Raw genomic sequence first — 23,648 nt, forward strand, 5'->3', positions numbered from 1 at the left:
ACTAAGCAGGTAGGTAGCAAATATTTCTCAGTTATCCCTGTTGATCAGCACTGGGATGTGATGGGATAAAGGGTCAGACAATCTCTGGAACAGATCTAGACAGGGGGGATGACAAACTTTCTTACTGATATGGGACTGAGTCTTGGGTGGATTTTACTTCATCCCTGAGAAGGAAACAATGTATTGGACTGCCCTTCTTTCATACACTGCTGAGGAGAGCAGAGGCTTCTTTATATCTGGATGTGAAGTGAGTGATATTTATTGCTGGATTCTTTTCCCTTTTAGCTTCAGTTCCTGCTCTAAACCAAGCTTTATGCAGTCTTGCGCAAAACTCCTTGTGAAGATATTGAGGATAAAATGTTGAAGCTAGCCATTGAGTTTAGTTTCAGCACTTACTTCTGCATATCAAATCTGCATATAGAGCAGGAGATGAGTGATGTGGAAGTCATGGGATCAGATCAGTCTATCAGGGAATATCTGGAATCAAGTCAGTTAATTGAGGCTGGATGTTGGCAGGGTCAGACTATTTAGGAAGGGGCTTAATGTAATGGCAGGAGGTGATCATTAACGATGAGATGGAGTCAGTGTAATGTGGAGGTGATCAGTTTAAGCGGGGTATGGGTCAGTGTAACAGGGAGGAGGTTGGGGTGTTTGGGATCTGGAACCAATAACTATAGTGGGTGGAGGGGCTGGTCATTGTACTGGGGAAGGGTTAGGATCAATGGGTCTGGGCTGTGCATGAGGAGCTTATACAACTGGTTAAAGTGTAATTTAGTTCCTTTCCTTTGTCCAACAGTTGTATTTCCCAGACATTGGGGCTGGATCCTCCTTTTGGGATAAAGGGCTGGCTTTGTCAGAACATCTTTGGAAAGTTTGGCAGTTATACTCTCTTACTCCTGTGCAGCAATGAAAAAAATGGAGCAGGGAAGAACTGGAGTTGGAGCTGTGCCTGGAGCAGAACCAGTGCTCCCAGCTAATTATGAATCTCCTTTTGAAGTTGGAGCTGTTGTTGAACATGAGTGATTGGGGATAGTGGGGTGAAGGGTATTGACACTGTCCTTTGTCACAATGACAAAGTGCACAGAAGGGTGTGTTGTCTGCCTGGTGCTCGGGTACAGGATGTCGCAGCTGGGCTGCAGAGGAATCTGGAGTGGGAGGGTGAGAATCCAGTCGTTGTGGTACATGTGGGTGCCGGCGACGTAGGCAAAGTGCGGACTGAGGATCTGGGGAGGGAGTATGAGAAGCTGGGAATGGAATTAAAAAGTAGAACCGACAAGGTGGTCGTCTCTGGGCTACTGCCTGAACTGAGTGCAGACGGGCGTAGGGTTGACAGGATAAAGGAAGTGAATGGGTGGCTCAGGGATTGGTGTGGGAGGAATGGGTTCGAATTTATGGGGCATTGGCACCAGTATTGGGGTAGGTGGGACTTGTTCGGGCGGGATGGGGTTGGTCTGAACCATGCTGGGACCAGAGTGTTGGCGAATCGAGTAAAGAGGACTGTAGACAGGGCTTTAAACTAATTAGGGGGGGGGAGGGTGCGAGGGTAGGTTACGCTACGAGGTCTAAAGTTAAGGATAGGGTACAGGTAAGGGAAGAGGCCAAGGATGTCCCAATTGGTGGCGTTACGGCAAATAGGGTCCAGGTGAAGGCTGGGATGAAAGCGCTTTATCTGAATGCACGAAGCATTCGGAATAAAGTGGATGAGCTGGTGGCGCAGATCGACACAAATGGATACGATCTGGTGGCCATTACAGAGACGTGGCTGCAAGGTGACAGGGACTGGGAGATGAATGTACAGGGCTATCAAGTGTTTAGGAAGGATAGGCAGGAGGAAAGAGAGGGTGGCGTAGCTCTGCTGATTAAGGATAGTATCAAGGTGGTAGCAAGGGATGATATCGGAGCCAAAGAGCAGAAAGTGGAATCGTTGTGGGTGGAGATTAGGAACAGCAAAGGGAGGAAGACGCTGGTGGGTGTCGTCTATAGGCCCCCAAATAATGACCTGGAGGTGGGGCAGGCTGTTAACGCGCAAATAAGTGCGGCGTGCAGGAATGGGACGGCAGTAGTTATGGGAGATTTCAATCTGCATATTGATTGGTCGACCCATGTTGGACGAGGTGGGCTCGAGGAGGAGTTCTTGGAATGCTGCCAGGATAATTTCCTTGAACAGTGTGTGTTGGAGCCGACGAGGGAGCAAGCTATCTTGGATCTGGTGCTGTGTAATGAGGCGGGTAGAATTAGGGACCTTGCGGTGAAGGATCCTCTTGGAGAGAGTGATCATTGCATGGTGGAGTTTCTGTTGCAGATGGAGGAGGAGAAAGTGGGTTCCCGGACACGCGTCCTTTGTTTGAATAGAGGGGAGTATGGTAGGATGAGAGAAGAATTGGCGAATGTGGACTGGGGGAGCGCGTTGGAAGGTAGGTCTGCTGAGGAGCAGTGGAGGATCTTTAAGGAGATCTTTCTTGGTGCTCAGCGGAAATTTATTCCGATGGTCAAAAATGACAGTAGGAGGAGAGGTAATAAGCCGTGGATAACGAAGGAGGTGAAGGAAAGTGTTAAATTAAAAGTGGAGGAATTTAGAGTAGCTAAGGGCAGTGGGCGAGAAGAGGATTGGGAAAGGTTTAAATGTCAACAAAGATTGACAAAGAAGTTGATAAAGGAGGGTAGGAGAAGCTATGAAGCTGGGCTAGCACTTAATATAAAAAAGGATAGCAAGAGTTTTTATAAATATATAAAAAGGAAGAGGCTGGCTAGGGTGAACGTTGGTCCTTTAGAGGATGAGAAAGGGGAGCTAGTGGTAGGGGATGGGGATATGGCCAAGGTCTTGAATAACTTTTTTGTTTCTGTCTTCACGGAGGAGGACGTGAATAATTTGCCGGGTGTTAGCGATGGAAAGGTGGTAGGACTGGAGGGTCTTAATGACATTACTGTTACTAGAGAGGTGGTGCTCGACAGACTGGAGGGGCTGATTGTGGACAAGTCCCCAGGACCGGATGGAATGCATCCGAGGGTTCTGAAAGAAATGGCGGAGGTTATAGTGGATGCCTTGGTGGTTATTTTCCAGACGTCGCTGGATTCCGGGGAAGTGCCGGAAGATTGGAAAATGGCTAATGTTACGCCGTTGTTTAAGAAGGGTGCCAGGCAAAAGGCGGGGAATTATAGGCCGGTTAGTTTAACGTCTGTGGTAGGTAAAATGTTAGAATCCGTCATTAAGGAGGAAATTGCGAGGCATCTTGAAGGGAATTGCTTGATAGGGCAGACGCAACACGGTTTCATTAAAGGGAAGTCGTGTCTGACAAATTTACTGGAGTTCTATGAGGATGTGTCTAGGGCAGTGGATAGAGGAGAGTCGGTGGATGTGGTCTTTCTTGATTTTCAGAAGGCGATTGACAAGGTACCTCACAAGAGGTTATTGCAGAAGGTCAGGGGACATGGAGTTGGGGGTAGGGTGTTAGCGTGGATAGAGGATTGGTTGTCAAATAGGAGGCAGAGAGTGGGGGTCAATGGGTGCTATTCGGATTGGCGGTTGGTGACTAGTGGGGTGCCCCAGGGGTCGGTGCTGGGGCCTCAGCTATTTACCATTTATATAGATGATCTGGAGGAGGGAACCGAGTGCAGGGTGTCGAAATTTGCTGATGACACCAAGACTGGGGGAAAGGCAAATTGTGCGGAGGGTGTGGAGAGTCTGCAGAAGGATCTAGATAGGCTGGGCGAATGGGCCAGGAAATGGCAAATGGAATTTAATGTTGGCAAGTGTGAGGTGGTCCACTTTGGTAGGAAGAATGGTAGGAAGGACTATTACTTACTTGGCGAAAAACTGCAGCAGGCGACAGTGCAGAGGGACCTCGGGGTCCTTGTGCATGAGTCGCAAAAACCCAGCTTGCAGGTGCAGCAGGTGGTCAGGAAGGCGAATGGGATGCTGGCCTTCATAGCGAGGGGGATTGAATATAAAAGTAGGGAGGTCTTGCTGCTGCTGTATAGGGCATTGGTGAGGCCGCAGCTGGAGTACTGTGTGCAGTTTTGGGCGCCGCACCTGCGCAAGGATATTTTGGCCCTGGAGGGAGTGCAGAGGAGGTTTACTAGGCTGATACCGGAGTTGAGGGGATTGAGCTATGAGGAGAGGCTGAATAAACTAGGCTTGTACTCGTTAGAGTTTAGAAGAATGAGGGGAGATCTCATTGAGATGTATAAGATGATGAATGGGATGGATAGGATAGAGGTGGAGAGACTCTTCCCGCTCAAAAAAGACAGTAGGACTAGGGGGCACAGCCTCAAGATAAAGGGGAGGCGGTTTAGAATGGAGTTGAGGAGGAACTTCTTCACTCAAAGGGTGGTGAATCTCTGGAATTCTCTGCCCGTTGAAGTGGTGGAGGCTGCCTCGCTAAATATTTTTAAGAAGCGGGTTGATGGGTTCTTGATAAGAGAGGGGATTAAGGGTTATGGGGAGAGGGCGGGAAAGTGGAACTGAGCCACGACAGATCAGCCATGATCTTATTGAATGGCGGGGCAGGCTCGAAGGGCTAGATGGCCTACTCCTGCTCCTATTTCTTATGTTCTTATGTTCTTATGAGCTTGGCTTGGGTAATAGAAACTCAGTGAAGCATGGGGAGGTAGGACCCCTTGTACCAAGGGGTGTTATACAAGTGGTACAGTCAGCTTGGCCTTTCATGCCTCCTTCCAGAGACTTCAGCTGAATTTAATGAGACATTTTACAAGTGAGATTGGGCTATGAGTGACTGTGGAACAGTATGAGTGGTTTGTCATTTGGAAAGATGGGATTAAATGCACTGACAGGACAGAAACCTTAGTACAAATATCTAGTGATGACCTGTCTACTATCTGAGAGACCTTCAACAACCCAGCTTTGGACACTTGATCAAAGTGCTTTGAGCTACTCGAAAGAATCTCCAATCATAGTGAAACAGCTTCAAGAAACCAATGCTAACTATGAATGGGGGAGGTTCTACTCTAGCCCCAGTTGTGTAGTAAAATGGATGGTTCCAACTCTAACCTAACAGTATATATGCTAGATCAAATCTTGCAAGCAGAACGTGAGGACCAATGCTTTGCTCCAAGCTCCTGGCCATTGAGGAAAACCCTTGGGATGTCTTAATGGCAGGTTACGATGCTACACTTCTTAAGTGAAGGCCAGTGTTGAATGGTTAATGCACAGGATTTTTAAAGGATCTCTGTAGCTATTTGATTCCATCATAACCTCCTGGTCGGCACTGGAAAGAGTTAATGGAGCAGTTGGTAATTGCACCAGTCATGACATTGAAGTTTTGCCACTTGTGGCTGAACACAATCTCAGTTCTCCCACTTTACTAGTGTCGGAGGAACACCCAGTGATAATTGAGACATTCTATCAGGGTCTCAAACAGTTGGGTCATGAGGATTGCACCAGATTGAATAATATGAAGGGCATAGCTTAAAACGTAACAAAGGCCATAAAGAAAATATTAAAAGCTAAAAAAGAGACAAAACTTGAAAAATAATATAAAGACTAATAACAAAAGTTTTAATAAACATATTAAGAATAAGAGAGTGGCTAAGGGACATAGACATATTAGAGATACACAGGAAATACTGTAACTGACAGCAAAAAGTAAGGTAAAATATTAGCAGTAGAAGAGAAGCTAAAACAAATCAAAGGGAGAATCTTGTCTGACTCAATCTTAGGGGAAAAGGTAGTAGAGAAAATAATGGTACTTGGGATACATAAATCTCCAGGACCTTATGGTTTCCATCCGAGTGTATTAGAAGCAGGTGAGGAAACTGCAGAAGTGTTAATCTTAACCTTTCAAAGCTCTCTTGATTTGGCAACTGTGCAGAGTGGAAATTTGCAATGCCACTTCATTATTTCAGAAGGGTGGAAGAGGGAAACTGCTAACTCCAAGCCTTTCAGTTTTAAAATCAGTTGAATAAAAGTTAACCAGAATCTGCCATCAGGAACAGAATGACTAAGAATTTGAACAAATAAGGGCTGAGCAGAGAACCATAATGGATTTGGAAAGGACAAGTCACATCCAGTGGATTTAGTTGAATTTTTTGGGTAGGTCAATAATAATCAAGTGGGTTCATGTTTGGATGTTGTCTTTATGGATTTCCAGAGGGCATTTGAGGAGGTTTCACACAAAATCATTGAAATGAATGTGCATGGAATTGGAGCTCACCTTCTGATACAGGTTGAAAAGTGGCCCAAGAGTTAAGAGACAAGTGATATGTACACTAATTGGCAGAATGTGATGAATGGTCCCTAAGGATCCATATTAGGATCATAACTTTTCTCCATATTCATTGATGACAGTTGTATCCCTTGGTTTTCAGATGGTAAATTATGGAGGACAGAAAATAGTGCAGATGGGTATAGGAATTTTCAAAAGGATGTGGATAGTGTGACAACCTGTGCCCCAGAAACAATCCAGTAAGGACAGTTCGTAATTGCTTCAAAATGTCTGTGGAATCAAATTGATTTTTAAAATGTTTGAAAAGGTCTTTTAAGGGTTTGCATTAATTGTAAAAGGATCAATTGTAATTTTCTTGAATAATAAATACTGGTACGTGACCTAGCAACTTTTTATCTGGAAGCAGTCCTGATTGGAAGAAGTTAGGTACGGAAGACACAACTTGACACAAAAAGGAGAACTGCAGTAAAGGGAGAACAGAGAAGGTACATTTGTAAGCAGCTGTGTGTGTGTAATACAGTTAAATAGGACAGAAAGCCTCAGATATGATTACAGCAGAAATTGTGAATTGGCCAATTTTACTGGTGCTTCAGTCTTGCCAGAGCTGACTGGGGTATATTGAAGGATAAAGGCGTCTCTGAGGAATCAGTGCCTTGAAGACTGCTGTGAATCCAGCTAAGGAGGTTCTGTAGTGTGTGCTATGCAGGTGACGACTGTCTCTGTGGATCTTAATAGAATATGGCTGCTGGTGAACATGACTTGAGGGTCGAATCGATGGATTGATTGGAAAAGTGAGAGATACAAACGTATAAATTAGGAGTAGAAATAGGCCCCTTGAGCCTCCTGCACCATTCAGTAAGATCACGGCTGGTCTGATTGTAACCGCAACTCCACATTCCCAATTACGCCTGATAACTTTCACCCCTTGAATATCAAGAATCTATCTTGCTCTGCCTTAAAAATATTCAAAGATTCTGCTCCAATTGCCTTTTAAGGGAGAGTTTCAAAGATCTGCTACCCTCTGAGAGAAATATTTCACCTCATCCCTGTCTTAATTGGATGATCCCTTTGTCACAAACCACAGCTCAACCTGAGATACTGGTTTGTGGTGGTGCATATCATTTTTTTAAATGGTGTGAGGAGTCATGTGAAACCTCCTGTGAGAATAACAGTGTGTCAATTACTGAAGGTTATTTATTAAATGAAAGAAAAGACAAATACACATGAGCTGGGCTATAATTGTCCAGTGGCATGGTAGCACAGTGGTTTGCACTGCTACTTCACAGTGCCATGGTCCCTGGTTTGATTCCCAGTTTGTGTCACTGTCTGTGTGGAGTTTGCACATTCTCCCAGCGTCAGAGTGAGTTTCCTGCAGGTGTTCCGGTTTCCTCCCACATTGTGAAAAAAGCGCTCGTTAAGTGCATTGACCTGAACAGGCGCCAGACTGTGGCAACTAGGGGGTTTTGACAGTAACTCAATTGCAGTGTTACTGTAAGCCTTACTTGTGACAAAAAAGTAAACTTTAACTTTAATTCTATAAGACACATAAACACCAGAGTAATACACAGTTTTACACAGTTTTATCTAGAAATTATTCCTTGTTCCAAACTATATCCCTGATACCTGAACTCAGAACTTCCCCAAACAACATCCATCTTAAACAAATCTATAAGTTAAATCCAGCTTACAGTTACCATGTAACACCAGAAGGAGATCCAGTTGGGAAGCATCTTTGCCTGGTTCAGCGAAGATAGGAAAGTTGCCTTTACAAAGGTTTCAATATTAATTTAGCTGTAAGAGTTTTAAAAGAATCTCTGCTGTTAGGTGGTTTACTGTTAGATGTTATCCTGGCCTTTATGTGAGATGTTAAACTGCTGGCCTTCCAATGAAATGTTAAACTGGCCTGTCTGCCTCTGCAGGAGTTGACAATTATACCCTGATTCTCTTTGATTGTGCCCACCATTTATTGGGCCGCCTATCTCTCCTACATTCCTGATTCTCAAAACTTTGCATCTGTATGCCTCCACTCATTTCTCAGTCATTTCAGTAAACTGCTTCTTGATAATAGGGCCTTTTAGGGGATTTTCACAGTAACTTCTCTGCAGTGTTAATGTAAGCCTACTTGTGACACTAATAAATACACTTAAACTTAAAAACTTAAATGTTTATATCTGATCTTATCTAGATGTCTGCTAATCTAATTACTGGGAAAAGGATGCATCTCATTAACTCCTTTGAGTGTGGGCTGCTGGGTTCTGTTTTGTTGCTCAGTAGATTATATCCCATGATTCCTTTTGTTAATTCTGGGCCTTGTTGTACCAAGAAAATTCAAGGCACCTTTATTTTTAAATGGTGACCCCACTAATTCTGGATTCTTCCACAAGCATTCTTCCACATCCACCTTGCTAAGATCCATCAGTATCTTATATATTTGAAACAAGTTGTCTCTTACTGTTCTAAATTCCAGCAGATAAAAGCCCAGTGTGTCCAACTTTTTTTCATAAGACAAATCTCCCATTCTACATATTCGATCCTATGTACCAGAGGCTGAGTTAGAGAACTTTGGAACTATGCATGGTGCCACATGTCTGCAGGGAGTGATGCAAATGCATGTAGTCATGTAAGACATATCTATGTTGCATCACCTATTTAAGAGTGAAATTTACCTTTTTATTTGAAGTATTATTTGCCTATTAATTCATGTTTAATTGTTTGGTTCTGACTCATGTTAAAGTAAAAGCATTTATTCAGACAAAGAATAGGAAAATCTGAAACTCGTCCAAAAAGCTGTTGAGACTGGGCATCAACTGAAAATTTCAAAATGGGATTGATATATCTTTGTTAGGCAAGGTGTTAATGATAGATAGAGTTAAAATATGATAAAACTTGATAAAATTGAATGGCAGAATAAACATGAGGCTCCCCTGTCCCTCAGTCACTGGTTATTGTCGATTCCTTGCAGTCAGCGTTTTGTGCTGGGATTGAATTTTCATTGGGAATCAATCTCTCGGAATAAATTGAACTATTTTGCTTTTTTAATAGACCTGGTATTGATACATCCTGAAGGATTTAAATTGTGCGTAATATGTCTGAGAATTCTTCCTTTTTTAACTGTAATTGCGTCAGTATTTATAAGCTTCAACTCTCAGTAACCATGGAAACAATATGTTCAATGGTATCAACGCAATACTCGATTGGAGTTGAATCATGAGAGAGAAATAGGCATGACATTTGTCTCTATGAGCAGCAATAGCATTGAGTTTTACAGCATGCCCACCATGCCTACAACAAAATATATATGTATGTATATGTAACATATATATCTCTCTACTATCTTGTATGATATAATATGTCTCCACTATCTTGTATGTATTTTCATATGTATCAAATATATAGTATATCTATATTTAGCTGATATGTGCATATCACACATGTGGATATGGATATGTACTATCAGCAGCATTTACATCATATATTATGGTATCTTAATTTTTTCATAATGGGTACTACCTGTCATGCTTTACTCCAACACTTCACGAACTCCACTAACACATCTATGATTTACCCACAAACAACCTCATGGGTGATGTGCTCGCACTACACTGAGTCTTTTTCATATGGTACAATGCTAACAGGAACGTCATACTAATCACATTCCTCTCTGTAAATTAAGTTTAACGTGTATGTTTTACATTTGCTGTAATAAGCAGTCAGCTCTCTCAACCCCTGAGTTGCACCCTCAATGTGGCTTCCATATGCAGTAATCAATGCCTACCTGCGTGTGATTATCTCCTGCTTGCTATCCAAATGCCAGTCTATGGCCTTCTCCATAAGCATGTTAGGTCAAGAGAGATTATGGCCCGCCCTCTGCCTCTCCCTGGCTGGTATGCAGCAACCACAATTGGTAAATGTACATTGCTCACTCTTTACAAGTAAAGAAGCAGTGAAAGCACTCATGTTTCAGCAGTACTCTCTTTTCTGTGTTCACTCCCAGTAACCACTGCCATTCACATTGTTCCTCGAAAGGCACACACAGAGCATTCACTCTTTATCTTGCTTTTGGAGACACAGAAAGAGGACGTAACACCTGCCTGGCCACTTTTTATAGTATTTCCTCTTCCAGGATCCTGAAAACTGTGTCAGACAGTGATTGACCTGCACAACAGTGATGGTACTTAAAAAAAAGGCTTTAAAATGCTTTGAGACATCCTAAGTTTTATTTTTAACTTGTTCCAGTCGTTGTAGTTGGCAAGGTCATCAATTATCACTCGTATAAATTGCTGTTAAGAATGTGGTGAGCTGCCTTCCTGGCTGCTGCAACTCATGTGGTGAAGGTATCCCCACAGTGCTGATAGTTCCAGAATTTTGGCCCAGCACTGTGCCACTCTCTCCCCTTAGTTACTGATAATAGTCATCCAGATATGGCATAGATGGAATTGAAAACAGAAAGTGCTGAGAAGTTCAGCAGGTCTGGTTGCATCTGTGGAGAGAGAAACAGAAAATGCTAGAAAATCTTAGAAAATTATTGAGACTTGTGTACTAGATGTGTACTAGGGTACTAGATGAGAACCCAAAGGTGTATTGTGAAGCCAGTTTTCCCCAACATTTTTTTCTAATTTTATATTAATGTGAGTATAGGATATTTCTTTCTAGGTGTGATTCTACTGACAAACTAGGAAACATTTATCAAAGTAAACTTTAACAATATAGTTTAATTGTAACATGAATTAGCTTAACCTTTAACTGTTGAACAATACTTAAAACATGACAAGATGCAGATCTTAACTTATCTCTATTGCTAACCTATCACTCTTAGTTCCAATCAAGCAATTATAGAAGGTTTGGTTTGGTTTTCAACATCAATTTCAATCTGTGAAAGATAGAAACTGGGGAAAGAGAGATCCTCAGGTGGTAAAGGTAAAGGAGATCTCATCCCAGGAGAACTTAAGTTAACAAAAGTTCCATTAACTCTAAAAAGTAACACATTCCTAGCTAAGATCAGTTATTATCCTGCATTCTCAACATATAAACTGCATGTTCCACCAGACAAACTAACTACTTGTAACAAAATACCATCTCTTAAAGCAGTGTACAGGAACTTAAAAGATTAAAATATACGGACGGCACAGTGGTTAGCACTGTTGCCTCACAGTGCCAGGGACCCGGGTTCAGTCCCGTTCTTGGGTGACTATCTGTGTAGAGTTTGCGTGTCTGCATGGGTTTCCTCCGAGTGCTGTGATTTCCTCCCACACTCCAAAGGTGTGCAGGTTGGGTTGATTGGCCATGCTAAATTGTCCTTTAGTGCCAGAGTGATTAGCAAGGTAAATAGATAGGGTTATGGGAATAGGGCCTTTGTGGGATTGTTTTCAGTGCAGTCTTAGCGGGCTAAATGGCCTCCTTCTGCACTGTACGAATTCTATAAATAAATAGTGAAGAATCATCACATTTGAAACATTAACTCTGTTCTCTCCCCACAGATGCTGTCAGAGCTGCTGAGGTTTTCCAGCATTTTCTGTTTTTATTTCAGATTCCTGTATCCACAGTAATCTGCATTTATCTTAGTAAATGATTTGAGTTGAATATGGCATGTGTGGGCCAATGCTTAAATCCTTTTGATTTGAGTTATTATTGTCACGTGTATTCATGTACAGTGAAACATATTAGCAGTGATTCCCCCATCGCGACCCACAACTTTGTTGGCGGGTTGGGGCGGGACATGCATATCGCTGGCCTTGTACTAGGATTTGCACATGCACTGGGAATGCACGTGCATCTTCCAGATCCGATAAACAGTTGTGTGCCAGACCATGCTGGAAACTGGTGGGAAGGCAGGTAAGTAATTTGAATCTTTTTATTAATATGTTTTAAATGTAGTTTGAATGTAATTATCGGGAATTTACCAGTCCCGATTGAATCTCCCGTCCTATCAGGAGTACTTCATTCCGGTGGGGTTCAGACTAGCTCCCCACGTTCAGGGAATTAGCGGGAGACCCCGCTGGAATGAAGGGGGGCAATCAGGGCCCCCTGTGGGGGGTGGTACCCCCTGGCAGGGGCAACCTGGCAGTCCCAGCCTGTGCCCCCGGCACTGCCCAAGGGGCAAAGTGCCCATGCCCGGGGGCACTTTGACACTGCCCATTGGGCACTGGGCAGTGCCAAGGGGACAGGGCCTAATGTGGGTGGGGCCTAGAGGCAATTGGTGTGGGTGAGTGTCCCGCTGGTCTCTGTCTGGGGTTGAGGGAGGCCAGCGAAGGGGCGGGGGGTGGTGAGGGTGTGGGTCTTACCCTGGGGGGATGGTTAGCAGGACATTGAGGCACTCCAGAGCAGGGGGGGAATCTGGGCTGGATCGGGAATTGTTGTGGGGGCCGCAATCGGGCTTTGGCAGTGGCTGGAGGGGCAGCACTGCAGGGGTCCTGGGCTGATCAATGATCAAGCTGGCCAGCAAATGGGGAGACTGACAAATCAGGACCACTGTGCACGTGCAGAGTTCCAGAACTGTCATACTCCGGTGCAAACAGGCCCCCTCCCCCTGGGATTTTAATGAGATTCACGATTGGGGCTTCTGCATTGCACAGACTGGGGAGATTTGGGTGAGAAGCTGAACTGACAAAACAGTTGGGATCTAGAACAGTTTTCCTGCCAGTTCAGTGCTTTTGGGAGAATCGCAGCCATTGTTTCTTGGTGTGCTATACAGACAAAGCATATCTTCCATAAAGAAGGAAAGGAGAGGATGCGGAATATTTGTTACAGTCATAGCAAGGGTGTCGAGGAAAATCAACTTAATATGAGGTAGGTCCATTCAGAAGTCTGATGGCAGCAGGGCAGAAGCTGTTTTTGAGTTGGACTTTTGTATGCTTTTCCCAACAGAAAAAGGCGGAAGTGAATATGTGTGGGGTGAGTAGGGTCCTTGGTGCTTTTTCAAGGCAGCAGGAAGTGTAGGCAGAGTCAGTGGATGGGATGATGGTTTGCGTGATGGACTGGGCTTCATTCACGATCCTTTGTAGTTTCTTGTGATCTTGGACAGAGTAGGAGCCACGTCAAGCTGTGATATAAGAAGAAAGAATGCTTTCTATGATACACCTGTAAGATTGGTGAGAACTGTAGTGGACGTGTTAAATTTCCTTAGTCTCTTGAGAAAGTAGAGGCATTGGTGGGCTGCTGAATCCTGCTGAAAACAGGCAGATGAGAAATATGTAGAGGAGCAGAATGGGCCAAATCCCTTCCCTTCCCATTAATTCCAGTATAGAAAATTTCAAATAACCAGACCCTTTTCCATTCTCTCCCATTGTGTAGAATCACAATGGGCCAAATTCCTTCTCAATTTGTTTTTATTTGAGTATGATCATTATTATTAAAATTGTGTTATATAAGACACCATTCAGTGCTGATAACTGTGTGTGGTGATATGTGATGAGTGGCTGATTAAATAGACCTTGGAATGTACGTTTCAGGCAGTCTAAAAATATCCACATTCAGAAATACTGAGCCCTTGGTAACCACTTCAGCTTGTCACGATTCAGCCTAAAGGACACCACCTTGCTGTAAATTATGGTGAATCATGCCTGCTGTGACTAACACACACATCTTCCTACTCTATAACTCTTTGTGCACTTCATGATAATTAAGCTGTATTATCAGACTCTCTGAAACACTCACCCCACTGGTCCTGCCATTATGGAATGTTGATTTTCCATTGGCTTTCTGCAATTACAGCTAATGTGTTTGTTTTAAAGGGGTTGAACACTTGACAGGTCAGGATGACCGATGCCGATAGTCCATTGGTGTACAGTTATTTTTGGATTCTTTTGCATGTTAATATGTTTTTGCTGGGGAATGGGACCCTTCCTGTTACAGTCAACCCCTGACATCAAACTCTCCTGACTGATAAGTTAGAAATCACAGTGTCGGATGTAACGCTGGATTATACAGAGCAGCTTTGAGTTTCCTCGCTCTCGAATTACCTGATCTTGCAGGCATTACTGGTGTAGAAGTGATGGAATTCACAGGGTTTAAAGGGAAGGCTCTTTGGCCTACTAAATCCTGCCATTCTAGACTATTATGATAGTAAAATAGCATAGATGTGCTCAGGTGGATAAAGCAGCCAGACCCTCCAAAATAAATCAGAATGCTAAACTAGCAAAACAGTGGCATGAGATTAACACTTTTCTCTCTCCTCTCTTTCTCCCTGTCACTCTCTCGTCCAACACTTCTATTCCCCCCTCTCTTGCGCTTTTCTGTTTCCCCTCTCTCTCCAGCACTACCGTTTCTCCTTTCCAGCACTGCCGTTTTCCCTCCCCAGCACTGCCGTTTTCCCTCCCCGGCACTGCCGTTTTCCCTCCCCGGCACTGCCGTTTTCCCTCCCCGGCACTGCCGTTTTCCCTCCCCGGCACTGCCGTTTTCCCTCCCCGGCACTGCCGTTTTCCCTCCCCGGCACTGCCGTTTTCCCTCCCCGGCACTGCCGTTTTCCCTCCCCGGCACTGCCGTTTTCCCTCCCCGGCACTGCTGTTTTCCCTCTGTGGTACTGCTGTTTTCCCTCTGTGGTACTGCTGTTTTCCCTCTCTTGCACTGCCGTTTTCCCTCCCCGGCACTGCCGTTTTCCCTTTGTGGTACTGCTGTTTTCCCTCTCTGGCACTGACGCTTTCCCTCTCCGGCACTGCCGTATTCCCTCTCTGGCACTGCCACTTCCCCTCTCCAGCACTGCCGTTTTCCCACTCTGGCACTGCCATTTCCACTCTCCGGCACTGCCGTTTCAGCTCTCTGGAATTGCCATTTCCCCAGTCCGGAATTGCCATTTCCGCTCTCTGGCAGTGCTGTTTCTGTTCTCCAGCACTGCTGTTTCCACTCTCTGGCGCTGTCGTTTCCCGGGTCTGGCACTACTGCTCCTGCTCTCTGGCACTGCCGTTTCCCCTATCCAACACTGCTGTTTCCACCCTCTGGCACTTAGTCTTTTTCCATTGCATGTGTTATCCTTCTTTTGCATGCTAAAATGTCCTGAGAATATACAAATACCTAGAATAATGTACATCACTCAGTTAGGCCATTTGGCCCAACATAACAATGCTAGTGTTCATCTTCACACAAACCTCATCTTATTCGCATATCCTTTTATTCCTTTCTTGCTCATTTACTTATCTAGCTTCATCCTTGAATGTTATTCGTCTCAGCTACTCCTTGGATGGAGTGGGTTCCACATTCTCACTACTCTTTTGAGTTGTCTCAACCAACTAGAGATTAACTGACCTTATGATAAGTTTCGAAGGATGAGGGGGGATCTTATAGAGACGTATAAGATATTGAAGGGGATGGATAGGGTAGAGGTAGATTCTTCCCGCTTAGAAAGGATAGCAGGACTAGAGGAACATAGAACATAGAACATTACAGCGCGGAACAGGCCCTTCGGCCCACAATGCCGCGCCGACCAGTCTTATTTTTAAAAAAAAAACATTGACCCACTAATCTAAACCAATCCCTTTTCGTCCATAAACCTATCCACCAATCTCTTAAACACCCCCAAACTAGGCGCATTTACAACTGCAGCAGGCAGGGCATTCCAGTCCCTCACCACCCTCTGGGTAAAGAACCTGCCCCTGACATCCGTCCTATAACTACCCCCCCGCTTAATTTAAAGCCATGCCCCCTCGTGCTAGATTTCTCCATCCGAGGAAACAGGCTATCACCATCCACCCTATCTAAACCTCTAATCATCTTATATGTTTCTATAAGATCCCCTCTTAGCCGCCTTCTTTCCAGTGAAAACAACCCCAAATCCCTCAGTCTCTCCTCATAGGACCTCCCCTGCATACCAGGCAACATCCTGGTAAACCTCCTCTGCACCCTCTCCAAAGCCTCCACATCCTTCCTGTAATGTGGGGACCAGAACTGCACACAGTACTCCAAGTGCGGCCGCACCAGAGTTGTGTACAGTTGCAACATGACGCTGCGACTCCTAAATTCAATCCCCCTACCAATAAACGCCAAGACACCGTACGCCTTCTTAACAACCTTATCTACTTGATTCCCAACTTTCAGGGATCTATGTACACATACACCTAGATCCCTCTGCTCCTCCACTCTATTCAAAGTCCTCCCGTTAGCCCTATACTCAACACATCTGTTATTCCTACCGAAATGGATTACCTCACACTTCTCCGCATTAAACTCCATCCGCCACCTCGCAGCCCAGCTCTGCAACCTGTCCAAGTCACCCTGCAAACTTCGACACCCTTCCTCACAATCTACCACACCTCCGACTTTGGTGTCATCAGCAAACTTACTAATCCACCCAACTATACCCTCATCCAGATCATTAATAAAGATTACAAACAGCAGTGGCCCCAAAACAGATCCCTGAGGTACACCACTCGTAACCGAACTCCATGATGAATAATTACCATCAACCACTACCCTCTGTCTCCTATCTGCTAACCAACTCCTGATCCAAGTACCTAAATTACCACCAATCCCATACATCTGCATTTTCTGCAGAAGCATACCATGGTGAACCTTATCAAACGCCTTACTAAAATCCATATATACCACATCTACTGCCTTACCCCTATCCACCTCTTTGGTCACCTTCTCAAAGAACTCAATAAGGTTAGTAAGGCACGACCTTCCCGCTACAAAACCATGCTGACTATCTCTAATCAATTCATTACTCTCCAAATAACTATAAATCCTATCCCTAATAATTCTTTCTAAAACCTTGCCCACTACAGAAGTAAGACTCACTGGTCTATAATTCCCAGGGAAGTCTCTGTTCCCCTTCTTAAACAATGGGACAACATTCGCTGTCCTCCAATCTTCCGGTACTATACCAGAGACCAACGATGACCTGAAGATCAGAGCCAGTGGCTCTGCAATCACCTCTCTTGCCTCCCATAGAATCCTAGGGTAAATCCCGTCTGGACCAGGGGACTTATCTATTTTCAACCCATCTAGAATGTCCAACACATCCTCTGTATCAACTACAATACTTTCTATTTTACACCCCTTCACCCCAGTGACCTCCTCAGCTACATTCATATCGTCCTGCGTGAACACCGAAGAGAAATAATGGTTCAATGCCTCTCCAATCTCTTCCGGTTCCACACACAACTTCCCCCTACTGTCTGTAACTGGCCCTAATCTTGCCCTAACCAACCTTCTGTTCTTGACATACCTATAGAACGCCTTAGGATTCTCCTTAATCCTATCAGCCAAAGTCATCTCATGCCCTCTTCTAGCCCTTCTTAACTCCCTCTTCAACTCCCTCCTAGCCAATCTAAAGCTTTCTACTGCACTACCCGAGCCCTCAAGCCTCATCCGAACATAAGCCTCCTTCTTCTTCCTAACCAACAAATCAACTTTTTTTGTGCACCACGGTTCCCTAGCCCTACCAATTCCTCCTTGCCTGACAGGGACATACCTATCACAGACCCGCAGTAGCTGCTCCTTGAAAAAACTCCACATTTCAGACGTTCCTAGTCCCTGTAATCTCCTAGTCCAACCAATGCTTCCTAATTCTCTCCTAATGGCCTCATAATTACCCTTCCCCCAGCTAAAACTACTGACCCGAGGTTCATGCCTATCCCTTTCCATCACTAAGGTGAACGTAACCGAATTGTGGTCACAGAGGACACAGCCTCAAGATGAGGAGGGGGGCAGCTTAGATCAGAGTTGAGGAGGAACTTCTTCACTCAAAGGGTGGTGAATCTCTGGAATTCTCTGCCCGTTGAAGTGGTGGAGGCTAGCTCGCTAAATATATTTAAGTCACGGGTAGATAGGTTTTTGATAGGCAGGGAAATTAAGGGTTATGGGGAAGAAGTGGGAAAGTGGAACTGATCCACTTCAGATCAGCCATGATCTTATTGAATGGTGGGGCAGGCTCAAGGGGCTAGATGGCCTACTCCTGCTCCTACTTTTTATGTTCTTATAAGCCCATCCAACATTCCTAGGGCCGATACAACATGAGTTAGATGCAGAGTAAATCTATACACTGTTCCATTGGGGCAGTGCTTCCAGACTTTCCCAGATTGAAAATTTATAGGGGACAAGAGTTGTTGGATATGACCTCAATCAAAACAGCAGGATAGGAACCTTCAATGTGTAATCATTAAAGGTAATCCTTTAAACTTTAAACCAACAAAAAATCCTTGTTTTTAAACTTTAACCCAACCATCAAATCGCAGCATGATCTCCTTCCTGCCTTTGCCGATCTTCCAATTGGAACTCCTGTTGATTAATATGACCCTGTCATTTGTGGAGTGGAGTTACTTGAAGGCTTACTAGCAACAAACTGCAAGCCAGAGAAATAAAACATTGGACATGCTCATAGCAGTTGCTGAAGCTGGCTTGTATTCTCTCTTGCCCTCCCGATGAACTCTGAGCTAATGGTAAAAGTCTGGCACAAGTATCATGGGGCCTCAGGGTCGGTCCCGGAACTTTCCTGACAGAACCCCTTTGCTTCATGTTCACCATCAAAATCAACTCCAAAATCTGGTCCCATCGTTTGGGAACCCCTATCCCAGTGCATAGATGTAAAAGGATAGGTTTTTTTTACTCACTACCTAATTGCCCGAATATTGTTCATTGTGGTGGTTAAATAATTTGGTAACTCTCCCCATGATACTGGAGTTTTGTGTTTAAGTATAGATTACATTTGTAGCTGTTAGCTGAGAATAACTTGGATTTGTGCTGGTAACTCAAGATACATGATGTGGATATGCCGGCGTTGGACTGGGGTAAACACAGTAAAAAGTCTGACAACACCAGGTTTCAGTCCAACCGATTTGTTTGATAGTAAATTCTCTAGCTTTCGGGTTAGCCCCTTCGTCAGGTGAATGGAGAGTTCTGGCCTCAAGATACAGCCCAGCATTGAGAGAATGTTTTGAATTTTAGTACAAAGTGTGTTAATTGTGTGTGTCAGGGTGGTAATTACCATCATGTTTTACTAAAGGTCGCGAGATTCCTTACACATTAGATGGGGAAAGATTCAGTGATATTCCACTACATTTCAACACATTAAATATTCGTTGCTGTGATCTGTGTTCCAATCCCAAAGTGAATTAGAACAATTGAGGTCATATAGCCCTCTTGTTTTGCTCAATCCCTACACAGGCATCAACATATGCAAAGCATTCTCATTCAGGAAATGATTTGCACAGTCCTGCTCCTGATTCTGCTGAATTCTGAATCTGGTTACCAAACTGCTACACAAGGAAGGAGACCTGAGAGTTGCAATCATTTTTTAATGAAATATTGCAAATCAATCTCCAAGGGGATCAATGGTAACCTGTGCTGGTAAGGGCAGAAGTGAATTTGGCTCCAAATTACATCTGTCAGTCTGCAACTGTTTTTGCTCAATCCATTGCCCACTTTCTCCCCACCTACAATGAATGTGGGGGGAGAAACAAGCTCACAAAGTAAAAGTGAGAAACAAGTTTGTATCCAGCTTTTGGTGATTTGATTTCAGGCATATGGTATCTCATCCATGGGAGATGAGCTCTGAGTGATTCAAACATGAGTTTTTAATATTCACTTAAACCCCTGCAGTGCAGAAGGAGGCCATTCACTCATTGAGCATGCACCGACAACAATTCCACCCAGGTCCTATCCCCATAACCTCACGTCTTCATCCTACAAATCTCCCTAACACTAAGAGGCAATTTAGCATGGCTAATCAACATAAGCCGCATGCATATCTTTGGACTGTGGGAGGAAACCCAAGGAGAGAACATGCAAACTCTGCAATTCATCTAAAGCTGGAATTGAACCCAGGTCCCTGGCGCTGTGAGACAGCAGTGCTAACCACTGTGCCACTATGAATAAATTAACTCATTGATGCGTAATTAATGACCAGTTCCTATCAAAACAAACACTGACATCTTCCTCCTCAACCCCTTTATTAACTGTGTTTTGAATGTCAGCTTTGCTCACTACCATAGAGACCCCGATGTTGGAACACCAGCTGAGAGCAATAAATGAACCTACACAGGCATTAGCACTTGCACAGCAGTCTCACTAAGGAAATGGTTTGCACTCTCCTGTTTCTTATTCTGCTGAATTCTGAAACTCCTGCACAAGAAAGGAGACCTTGAGCGTTGCAGTCAATTTTAATGAAATGTTGCACATCTGTCTCCAAGGGGATCAGTGGCAACCTGTGCTGGTAAGGGATTGAATTTGGCTCCAAATTACATCTGTCAGTCTGCATCTGTTTATTTCGGAAGATTTCTGATTTTGTTCTAAAATTTTCAGTCCACAGTTTTCAATCTCACTTTGTATCTGTTTCAATCTCTCTCTCTCTCTCTCTCTCCCTCCCCCTATCACTTTCTGTTGTTGGCCTCATTTGTTCTCCATCTAAAAGATGTCTTCTTGTCATTCTGTTCCCTTTCTCCCCTCACCATCCTATGCTGCCCTCATTGCCTTGAGCTGCCCTCACTGCCCAATGCCATCAGTACCACCACACACCATCCTCATCATCCTGTGCCACCCTCACTGGTATTCCTGCCCCTCTGCTGCTCTCTGTTGCTCCCAGCCTGCCAGTCGCCTGGTACTGCCAGCGGCCCTCACTGCGCCCCTGTTGTCCCCGTCTCCCCTCAGCCCAGTCTCCCCCTTATCAGCCTGTCTCCCCCCCTCAGCCCCGTAACCCCTCTCCTCAGCCACCCATCTCAACCCCCCTCCTCTGCACCCCCCTCCTCTTCACCCCCCTCCTCTGCACCCCCCTCCTCTGCACCCCCCTCCTCTGCACCCCCCTCCTCTGCACCCCCCTCCTCTGCACCCCCCTCCTCTGCACCCCCCTCCTCTGCACCCCCCTCCTCTACTCCCCCTCCTGTGCCCCCTACTCTGCTCCCTTCCTCTGCCCCCTGCCTCCCCTGCACCCCCTGCACTCCCCTCCTTTGCCCCCCCGCGTCCCCTGCACCTCCCTCCTCTGCACCCCCCGCACCCCCCTCCTCTGCGCCTCTCCTCCTCTGCACCTCCCCTCCTCTGCACCTCCCCTCCTCTGCACCTCCCCTCCTCTGCACTCTCCTCCTCTGCTCCTCTGCACTGTCCTCCTTGCACCCCTCCTCTGCAGCCCCCTCCTCTGCTGCCTCTCCCCCACCCTCTGCTCAAGAAAGTGCGCTCAGGATATGGATGCGATTCTGGAATTGTTGTATGGAGTACACTATGAATCACCATGTTGCTATGCTGGTTTCCATGGCACTCAATGGTTGCTATTGCAGATCTTAATGCTGCAACTGATTTTCTATGATGTTTGTGCAATGGTTGTTTTGCTGGTCCCAATGACACCGCACATGTGTCTAAATTCTGGATGAGTTAACACTCCCACGTGTTGTTTCCCACACACTGGCCTTGTTCAACATCCGAGTTTGAGTGGGAGTTGTTAGTTAGCCTGATGAGAATCACGCACTTGCAGTCAGTTGACTGCCAATTACAGCAGGTAGCTTCCATAATTGAAACTGGCACTCTGATCCACTGTGCTCTTGCAGTATAACGCCACACTTATACCCCATAGTAATATTGCAGAGGTATGCCTCACAGTATGATAACCCAGCCCACCTGTTACACCCTACAAAAGAATAAACATAAATAGGCAGTGTAATAATTCTTTTTCAAAAGATATATTACAGAGTCAAAGACTAAAAAGCAAGAAAGTTTCACTGAATCTTTGTATTAAACTAGTTCAATGCCAGCTGGAGGTTTCTGGTTGATTCTGTGCTCCATGCTTGAGGAAGAATGTAAAGGCCTTAAGAGTGCAGGAGGGATTTACCATGATGGTATCAGGGACAAGGACATTGGTTACTTGGAGAAACTAGAAAAGTTGGGATTATTTTCCTTTGAGCAGAAAGTTAAAGGGGAGATCAAATGGAAATGCTCAAAATTGAGGGGTTTTGATTGAGTAGAGAGAAACTGTTTCAGAGATTAGTAGTCAGGGGAGAGTGATTTAAGGGCAAAAGAACCAGAGGACAGGAAACTTGTTTTACTTGGTGAATTTTTATGATCTGGAGGGACTGCCAGAAAGGGCAGTTGAAAGGGATTCATTAATAGCTTCCAAAAGAATAGCTTTAAAAAAAACTTTTCAGGGCAGCGGGGAAAGAGTAGGGAAGTGCAATCAAATGGACACCCTTTTCAAAGAGTTAGCACCAGCATGATGGCCACATAGCCACCAGTGCTGTAAGATTCTCTAATATCCCACAGTAAGCCTTCAGGATATTGAGTTTGTGGTTAAACACAATATACTCTACAATAATGCATTAGATGCCACTGTAACAGTCTATGGTGATGCTATGGATTAATGCTCAAAATTGTTGCTCTATATTGTTCATTTGAATTACTCCAGAATAATTCACTGCCATGTTCTTTTGGTGTTTTCTGTTCATACTGAAAAGTTAATGATTCCTTAGCATTGCACTGAGTTGTTGCCTTACATTAATATTCTTCACTAATGTTATTACTATGTAATAATGCCCTTCTAATTACTTCATTTTGTCTTTAAATAATCCATGCCAATGTCCATTGGATATGTGCAGTCTGAAGAGTGATCACAGCTATTTACAGACTAGTAGGAAATATTAAATGGTGCTCCCAAAGGTTGGTATTGGGACCACTGGTTTTTTGTTATATATTAATGGCCATGCCTGAGGTATACAGAGCAAGATTTCAAAGTCTTCAGAGGAAAGGCAACTCAGAAATGTGGTAAACAGTGAGGAAGATAACAGCAGATTTGAGAAGGACATAGACAGATGGATCAAATGCCTAGACACATGGCAGATGAAATTTAACACAGAAGTGTGAAGTTACACTTTTGGATAGGGAATCCAAATTAAATCATCTGATTGTAAAGGAAATCCAGAAACAGAGAGCTGGAATATGTGTACACAAATTTTTAGCAGGGGCAGGACGAGCTAAGAAAGCTGTTTTTTTAAAAAAAATCCTTGGTTTTACTAACAGAGTCAGCTATGGGTCAGTTGGTAGCACTCTTGACTTTGAATCCAAGTTCAAGTCTCAATCCAGGACTTGAAAATAAAAATCAAAACTGACTTGCTGCACTGTCAGAAATGCCTCTTTTGGGTGCGATATTAAACTGAAGTACCATCTGCTCACTAGTGGATGTAAAAGCACTTTATTAAAGAAGAACAAGGAAGTAATTTATCTCTCCATCAACATCGCAAAACAGATTACCTGATCATGATCATATTGCTCATTGTAGGGGCATGGCCTACGTTTCCTATCTTACAACATGATATAAAATATTCAGCCTTTATTATCACTATTTACATTGACTTTTTGTCTGTGCCATTCCTATCAATTACACCCCCCCCCCAGTATAAATCTGGTCCGATTTTCCTTGTCTTAAATTCTGATGAAGGGCCATCCTTACTGAAAACGTTGGCGCAATTCTCTCTACAGATGCTGAGATTTTCCAGCATTTTCTGTTTTTGTATCTAACGTTACTTCATTGTCTGTAAAGTGTGTATCTCCCTTTTTCAG

General features: G+C 44.3%; 1 protein-coding gene across 2 annotated transcripts in view; it reads left to right on the forward strand.

The window, feature by feature from the left end:
- The window catches only part of ccdc136b (coiled-coil domain containing 136b), a 117,169-nt gene that overhangs the window by 18,481 nt on the left and 75,040 nt on the right, over positions 1-23,648 (forward strand). The window lies entirely within an intron of this gene.

Source organism: Carcharhinus amblyrhynchos, chromosome 19, assembly GCF_965287045.1.
Source record: "Carcharhinus amblyrhynchos chromosome 19, sCarAmb.v2.hapA, whole genome shotgun sequence".
In the NCBI taxonomy this organism is placed as follows: Eukaryota; Metazoa; Chordata; class Chondrichthyes; order Carcharhiniformes; family Carcharhinidae; genus Carcharhinus; species Carcharhinus amblyrhynchos.